This window comes from Diplotaxodon limnothrissa, linkage group LG5 (genome assembly GCF_057381915.1).
Source record: "Diplotaxodon limnothrissa isolate DT_005_m linkage group LG5, D_limnothrissa_male_GT1.1, whole genome shotgun sequence".
Taxonomy (NCBI): Eukaryota; Metazoa; Chordata; class Actinopteri; order Cichliformes; family Cichlidae; genus Diplotaxodon; species Diplotaxodon limnothrissa.
Window position 1 is genome coordinate 21,232,970 of NC_140600.1, and position 7,463 is coordinate 21,240,432.

The window sequence follows — 7,463 nt, forward strand, 5'->3', positions numbered from 1 at the left end:
CACTTTCTTCATGCTCATTCAAATATAAATCCATGCCTAGCTACAGTTACATCAATATCATTAACTGTTTGCTCTGTCCAGCCCATCTCCAAATAAACAAAATCATGTCTTTTTGCCACATTTAAACCTGTATATTTGGGGTTTTTTCACAGTGAGTTTGACCTGATTATTTGCAGCACCAACTGTGTTGCACCAACAATACTTTTTTTTTTTTTTGTTAAGAGTGCTTTGCTGCAGGGGTATTTTAAAAGGATTATGTTGTCCAAAAAAATGGGGACAGGAGCTTTGTCCTCAACCCTGTGAGCTGGACAGGCCCCTGTTTGAGAGGCCATCTGGTGAGGTTCTTCCACGGAGAGTCACATGTCCCCTCACAAGTCCAGCAAGGCAATCTGCTGTCCAGTATTAAAATTGGTTTAGGAGTGTCTACAAAAACAGCATGAGTGGAGAAGTGTGGTGCCTCTAATCATTGAAGTAGAGCAAATAAATGACGTATAAACAGTGGCAATGGGTTAAAAGAGATTTTGTTGTAGCATGAACATGTTCATACCACAAAATAAGCAGCTGGAAACAGCAGTGTTGTCAGTAAGCGTTATATAAAGTGTTTGCCACCTCGACCACAGTGAAACAGATACGAGGTTCATCTGTTAATAACCCCTGAAAACAGAACTGCGTACCAAGGTTTTTGTTAATGAGCTGTCAAAGGGTAAATCTGGATTAGCGGAGGGGAAAAAACAGCTTTTAATGAGTTTCTATTTTTGTGTGTTGCTTTTAGGTGAACATCGCGACCTGATCCACTGCTCCACAGCTTTCATCTGAAACAGATGCTTGGTAACAGATCTGCCTGTGCTTTTTCGGCATCCGCCAACCAAAGGACAGCCGGCCTTTCACCTGTGTAACCTGAGCCAGCATGGATGGAGTCATGATGAATTTCCAATCTTCAATAGAAACTCAATCCCACTGATGTCACTGAAATCACAGTCCTCGAATGAGACCTATCATTATGTCTGATTAATATTAATTAGTGAAAATCTTCTCACACAGCAGATTTTGAGTAAAATATGTGTAAATAATTCTTTGGAAAAAATATCTTGGAGTGAGCGCTGCACTAAGTCTGTCAGAGCTAAGCATGACCCACTTTCTCCTGTGTCCTGTGAACACCTGCACGACACCAGCATATCCCCACGCACTCATGCACAAGCAGCAGTTAATGCTGCCTCAACAGAAAATAATTTAAGAGCTAATAGTTCGAGTCATGTGCATTTGCTGTGTTAAAGATACACCTGAATTATGACTGGCATGAAAACAACCTTTGTTTGATTGTGTTAATAGACGACTTGTGTCTTGTTTTTTGCCCGAAAATAATCCAGCAGAATTAGTGAAATGTCAAACATGTGGACAATCAGTTACTTTGACAAGCCTTTTCACACCTTTTAAATGTGTCCATACTCACTCGCCTACAGTAGAAATGTCAGTGATCGTGTAAGCATGTTTATTCAAGCGCTTGTACTGAGAATAATGGGCTGTGTAAACGAGACCACAGAGCCCAGTGCAGGGTGAAGCTTTTTTTAGCAGTTCAGAGTGACCCAGACAGCGCAAACCACGAACGAAGAAACAGCAGGGAGGGAGGGGGGGAGAAAGAAAGGGATGGGACAGGGGGAATATAAATGAGACTAGAGTAAGGGAAAAGTACTGGGCGGATGTGGTGTTGCAGATGCATAATGCCTGAGCACATGTGAGTGGGTGTTGGGGAGCAGCAATGAATGCTGCGAAACAGCAGGGAGACGACGTGGAGTTGGAGACGACTGAAGGTGAACAGCAGAGATGTGTTGCGAAAGGGTGCTGACGTCAGGCACCAACGGTCGAGAGAAACAACAACAAAAAACCCAAAACAAACAGGAGATATGTTGTTTGAGGAAAAGGTTTTAAAGAGAGGCTCTTTAAGGCGAAAGGAAGGACAGTGAGAACAATCGCTGATCATAAAAAGGTCCAGTGGTTAAGACAAAGAGGAATATAAGACTGGAAATAAACCGTGTTTGTAACACCTACACCACAGTGACATGTTTAGATTTTTTCAGCTAATTGCTTCTTTGGAATCACCTTGCTGGTGCACAAATACTATTTAATGCCTGTCAAACAGTGTTATCTTTAGAATTTGTTAGGTAAAGAAATGAAACGAATGATGTGTTTCTGTGACAGGTGGGGTAGCAAAGTGCCCCTCCTGTACTGACACATAACACTGGTTTATTCCTTGAGTTAGGGGGCCAACATTAGGGGGCCAACATGTGGGCCAAACTAAATTTAGACACAGGTTTAGAGAATAAACACAATCAGACAAGGAAGGAAGTAAACCTAAACACAAGATAGAAACATGCATGAACTTCAGCACTAGAACACAACCAAGACTAAAAGGCTGAGCAAACTGAGTGCACCTGTACAATAAACACAGCTAAGAAATACAAAATCAGAAAGCAACCAGAGCACCTGGACATGAACTGGAATCTTGAACTCCAGGCTGATCAAAAGTCCTGTGGTGCATATAAAGCAAGAACAATGCTGAATCTACATGGGACTGTTGGTTCATTTGCTAACAAGAGAGGGTGGCAGCAGCACTGTGACAATAGTCCCACAGGTCTGAAAGGCTGCTGATGCAGGCTTAATAACCCTCAACCCCTAAAGACCAATCGTAATGCTGAGTGGAACCCTGCTGTCCAGTTAGCAGATGGCCTGCAGCAGAAACTGAGGCTGCGTAGCTTTGGTCAAGGGCAGCTGAGCATCAAACATTTATTTTACAGTTAATGCCCTATGCCTTGTAAGTCATCACAGGGTTCCTATTATCTTCCACAAGACCAGGTGAGGTAAATGTTCTAGAAGCTAAAGCGGGTACAGCCACTTTGGTGATTAACAGTTTTGATTTAACACAGATTATAGGTTCATTCCTCTCCTTCTTACGGGATGCCACTGGAACTTCAGTTTGCAAACCGGAGAAAGCAAAGTATGGGGGTGAGGGGATGCAGGAAAGAGATGGCAGAGATGAGGCTTGTCTGTCATATGATCCTGGGGTTGCTGTGGCAACTGCTCCCAGTAGTCAGATGAAGGTGTGTCAAGAGCATCGTCAAGTGAGAAAAAAAGGAGAAATGTGTGAGAGCGAGCTTGTCTTGTGTACTTTGATTCCGCCTTAACCAAGTCTGCCGCACAAGAATAAACCTGCTTCTCTTACACTGCAAAGGTCATGTTCGACTTTTTTGTGTGTGTCAATTAAAACTGTTAAACAGGATTCTGGCCTCCGACAGAGTTTAAAAGCAGGTAATTACACTCATTTGCTATATTCAATCAAAATAGAATAATAATAATCGAATAATGTCTTATTATTAATGATTATAATCATTAATAATAATCCTTCCATTTAAAAAGAATCTGATAATGATGCAGACATGTCAAAGTTAAAGCACAGGAAGCAGACATGTGGGAGCAAAATAAATCCATAAACTCAGCATGAAAAATGGCCTCTCAATACTATCTTCTCCCCCTAGCTCGGTGGTAATAAAGAATATTCTGCTGGATGGTGCATGATTTATGGTCCCCTGGGTGACTCGGTCTGCTGCAGTCGTGTCGCACGTCCACGTCTCAATAGAGAAATGACCACCCACCTCATGACTTACAGTTTCATCACAGAGATAAAGCTATTAGTCTGAGATTACTGCAGTGGAGTCCATGTTGGGAAATATTAAAAATAATCTCTGTGTGAATAGTTACTGGGTATTTTTAGTTCCTAAACTGGGTTTTACTGACTTTTACAATCATTTCTGGACAAGAAGGCAACAATAACACCTCATCGCCTCAGCCTGAGGTACATGTCTAACAGGAACAAACGCATCAGCCCAGAGTCATGCAGAGGCTCCAGTCTGGTTTCCAGCTGATGCTGAGTCATTTCAATTATTGATTACTGTTGATTTATTAATGCTTATTTATTGCTGAGTAATTTAAAACTTCTCATGTTTCCCTTTCCTGTGTCTTTGAAAACAGTAAGATTATCTGCTTATATGCTTTTTTCTGCTCATATACTGGCTCCCAAAAATCCTTTTATCAAGCAATTTCATTTGTGCAGAGCTAAAAAAAATTCATGGTTAATAGGTAACTATGAGCAGTCTGAGGGGTGGCTGTTCTCCCAAGGAAAATGTCAGAATAAGCCTGTGACCAGCAAATGTTTATGCATGAGACGAAGCGTTAAGAAAGCAAAGGAGGTGATGAGGTGAGTCTGGTAGAGAGCCAGGTCAGTGTGGATGAAGGGGTCTGCAAACCTGACCCTGACCTGAATCTTGGAAACCTGTCCTTCACTGTTTATATCAGGTTTATAATATTACTGTTTTTTGTGCATGACCTTTAATAAAAGCGCAAAACTTTGTTAGACACCACGTTAATTTGAGCTTTATATGGTTGTTTTCTTTGTTTTGTTGCCCAGATCTGCGTGTGATTATTGTTATCAGATATATTTTTCTTAAAATAAACATTTCCTATCAACGCTGACTCTTCTCCGCTATAAAACGCACATTTCAACATTTTGCTCATTTCATCATAATACTGCCACCAGAAACCAGGCTCATTTAGCTCTACCTTAAATATGTTTGTTTTTTTCTTTTTCCTGAGCACTGTTTTTCAGTGTGCCGACCGGTCATGGCTGAACGGTTTCAAATTTCCATCAATTGAAAAGCGAATGACGAAAACTGCGTCAGTCGGTCGTTTCCTCGGGTAGGAGTGGATAACCTTGACAAATCCGCGCACGGTTGTAGCCCCCTTCATTCACTCGGCGTCCTTCTTCCGGCGCAGAGATGCCGTGATGGATCTCAAACAAGTGAAAGAGTGGGGCGTGTTAATTTGCCACTGTTGATAATAAGAGCCACTTCGTGCGTCACGGTGCGCTCTCCACCCTGCACGTCAATTGTTGGCAGTGCAGCATGTGATGCTCCGTCCTGCACTGTCCTGTGAGCGCTCAGTCAGTACCACAGCCGCACACACACATACACATACACATGCTCGTGGTGGATGTATTCATGCCTCTCTCCAGATATTCTCTGACAACTGCGATCGCTTAAGCCCGGATTATACTGCTGTACAAGACTCACGGTGAGAAACTCTTTTCCTGCCATTGCTTCATTTAACATTTCTTTCTGCTTAAAAGTAGTTTTAATTGTTCTGTGTCATACCTGAGATGCTTGCCAACTTTAAAGAGAAGTTGTGTTATGTTGCGAACAAAAAGGCATCAAGATTCAAATGTGCTCCGCGACGCACGCAGGTCTGGGCTCTGGAGTGACCTTGATTCTGCTCAGGACGAGCAGTGAAAACAGAGGCAGAGGTATCGCTGTCATCACCAGATGTCTCACCTGGTGCTCCAGACAGTGATCTCTGTCGTAGTGTTGATGATGGAGATTTTCACATCCTGCATGCTTTCAATTCACACAGTCCCAGCCTCTGAGGTCTAATGCTGCCATTTGGCCATTAAAGACATGCGTGCTTCAGACTTTTAACACTTTTTACTTTGTGAAACAGCTGATTAACCTTTAACTGTGGCTCAGACTTGTAGAGCTCGCTGATAATCGCAGGATCAGCTGATCAATGAAGTCTGGACATCTAATTGAGACTGATTGCAGAAGCTGATGTATACAGGGTTGCCTCTTTATAATCAAACTGCATTTTGCGTCGTGTGTGACACTGTCAATAAGTAACAGCACCTGTGTATGACTGTGTACATGTATCACTAATAACCACCTTCTAGCTAATAGGTGAGGTCCTTCATCCTTATCTGCAAATGAATATAACTTTTAACACACCGTGGTCTGTTTGTATGTCTTTGACATACTGCTTTTCATATATGCTGGTATCTCTTTTTAGCCACAGACTGTTGGCAAGAAACAGAAATCCAAATCATGTGTTTTTACTAGACTGATGATGCAGCTTGTATATCTAAAGCCAGGCCAGGTTGTAACTGTGCGGTGAGAGTCTCTGAAGGACAGCACAATGAATGACCTCAGATAAAGCGAGCCATACCCAAAGGTTTCTTCCAACCTTTTGCTGTAGTATGAAATTGCTCCACACAGACTCGGTCTTAGCATTAGCTGGGGTCATCTGAACTGTGTGCTGATTTTTTTTTTCCCAGAGGATTATTGGATGGGTTAGTTGATGTTTGCTGTTTTTATTTTTCCAGTGTTGGCCCCATGATGCAGTCGCTGATTGATATTACGTATCTACTGTAGCGTGGGATTGAATGACAAGACAGAAAAGCAGCACTCGGGTGGTTTTTACAGTTAATGCACACAGGATTATGAAGACTTGTGAATGGCTGCGCTTGGATTATTACATCATGGGATCATCTTGTTGTGCACAGAGGAGGAAATCTGTTTTAGGGATGTTTTGGTTTTTGTGGGGGTTTTTTTCTTTAGGACAGTAAAAGCGCATCAAGAATATGTAGGTTTGTTGTTGTCGGTAGAAGCTCTAAGAGGGTTTGTGGAGCATTTAAGGTCTGCTGAATCGGCTGATACGGAGGAAGCTTGTTTTAGGCTGATGTAAGCAGTGACGATGAGATCTCGGGCGCATCACTGCTGTAGCATCACGTGAAAGGTAGAGCACCTTCATTCAGCTCAAGTGTGGAACTAGAAATATGAGCTCACAATCACAGAGAATACTTTTTCTAGTTAATTTCTTTTTCTTTTCTTTTTCACTTCAGACCTCATATTTTGCAGTTTTTGCATCTCAATTGGAAAACATGATGGAGAAAAGAGCCCACTCAATAAGTAATGAGTCTGTGCAGGCCTGTGATGTGAATAAGGAGAACGTATGAGGGCACTTCATCCAAAGCATCGTGTTTACTTCCTCTATTACATTTGGGTTGAACCAACCACTCCCTCAAAGAGGGGTGGGGATGGATGTTGGCGCAAGGCTCCAGAGGATTAAAGGATTTACATGAAAAAAGCTTCACCAAAGTTAAGCTTTTCAGAACAGGGAAATTAAATAGAACAATTTGCAGGATTGGGAATTTTTGGGACCCGAAAACATTGCATGAGATACAAAGAGCTGCAGTGAGGGGCTTTGTTTCCGTTCCAATCACTGGTGAGCTTTTCTTAAATTCGGATACTGCATACAGTTGCAAGAAAATGGTAAAATGGTAAATGACCCGTATTTGTATAGCGCTAAGAATATGTGGAAAAGTCCTAATAAGCATAACCCAAGCAAACAACACAACAAGACCATTTATTTTTTAGTTAACCGATTCAATATTACGTCCCTATGTGGCAAAGTCGTGTGAATCTTTGCTTTCAGTATCTCAGTGTGACCCATTTAAGTGGCACGAAGTGCAACTAAGCATTTGCCTTAACTATTGATCAGCCGTGTGTGATGGTGTGGAGAAGTGCACCCCAAAGCTCAGAGCACATTGCACTCCAACATCTCTGTGAGTTTCCTCACATGAGCGC